The sequence below is a fragment of the Babylonia areolata genome, chromosome 8 (genome assembly GCF_041734735.1).
Source record: "Babylonia areolata isolate BAREFJ2019XMU chromosome 8, ASM4173473v1, whole genome shotgun sequence".
NCBI lineage: Eukaryota > Metazoa > Mollusca > Gastropoda > Neogastropoda > Buccinidae > Babylonia > Babylonia areolata.
In genome coordinates, this window is record NC_134883.1 from 31,837,831 (window position 1) to 31,839,209 (window position 1,379).

Sequence of the window (1,379 nt, forward strand, 5' to 3'; positions counted from 1 at the left end):
CATGTTTATAGGATTCTTCTTTTACGTTTACTTTAACCGTCTGACAGCACCAGAATCCACATCATGTTTCCACTTTTCATCGATTGCATTACCGTTTACTTTTTTCATACACTTTCGAGCTTAAGTCTATAAAATGTCTAGAGGGAACTGTGGCTCAAGAGGAAATACAGTGAAGATGGTACTTCAGGTCTTGCCTCCGTTCTTGCTTCTGGTCAGCAGACCAATGAGAGAGAAGGAAAAAAAAGAAAAAACGAAAAGGAAAAAAAAAACACTTCATTGACTGGAATTGAGAATGTTGACTCGTGGAGAGAAGGGCAACTGTTAACTGGGCACGGCTGCTGACCCATTGGATATTCTGAAGCTGGTCAATCAATTGCTTCTGTGACAAATGCAATTTTTGACAGCACGAGGCCTTGCATGATGGAATGGAAAAAAAGGTTAGTAATCAAACCGGTCATATAATTTTGTAGGTAAGGGTAAGGATAGCTCGTGGTAGATAAACTAGACCGTTTTCTGGTTATTGTAAATGTCGTGGTGACAACAGGAGCGATGACAACAATGAAACAGAGAGGGATAACTTTCACCCCCAGACGAATGAAAAAATACAGCAAGAAATGTTGGTAAGTTGAGTACCCTGCACAAGTTCCGACTACCGCGTGTGTGTGTGTGTGTGTGTGTGTGTGTGTGTGCATGCATACATGCCATGTATAAGAGTCCCTCAAGTTGTTACAGTCTTCTGGTATGTATACACAGAGAGTAAAAGAAAACACCACCACTTACAATTTGATGGACTAACGTGTGCGCCTCAAGGGACAACGCCCGCATACAACAAAGGCAACTCAAGCAACAGCATGTAGCCCAGAAAGTCAGTTTGACTGTGCAAGCAGAGTGACTCTTCTGTCTGTTGCGTGTGCAGTGTGTGGTGCGGTGTACTGTGTGATGTGTTGTATGTGTGTGTGTGTGTGTGTGTAGGTGAGCGTGTGCGTGTCCCTGCACGCGCGTGTGTGAGGGGAGGGGGGTGGAGGGGGACGTGTGTTTTATCTGTCTGTATGTATTTTTCTGTCATGTCCCTGTCTCTTTCTATGTCTCTGTCTCTCTCTTTTTCTCTCTTTTTTATTTTTTTGTTTTTGTTTTTTTTGTTTTTATTGTGTTTTGATTTTTCCTTCTTTTTGCTCATTTTCGCTTCTTTAGCTTTATTCTCTCTTTATGGCGAGGTTTGGGTGTAAAAAAAAGGCATGTTACTTGCTTATCTATTACCCTCGATAATAAAGATTTTGTCTTGTCTTGTCTTGTCTTGTCTTGTCTTGTCTCTCTCTCCGAAACACACTTGAAAATGAACTGCGATTTCTAACCAAACGTCCACTGTACTCCGACCTCAG

General features: G+C 41.9%; 1 protein-coding gene across 1 annotated transcript in view; it reads right to left on the reverse strand.

Annotated features, from left to right (window-relative positions):
• The window catches only part of LOC143285276 (uncharacterized), an 8,275-nt gene extending 7,376 nt beyond the window's left edge, over positions 1–899 (reverse strand). Inside the window, exon 1 of the mRNA XM_076592534.1 lies at positions 781–899. The gene's annotated coding sequence lies outside the window, so the exon portion shown is untranslated. The remainder of the gene's footprint in view (positions 1–780) is intronic.
• Between the last annotated feature and the right edge of the window lie 480 nt (positions 900–1,379).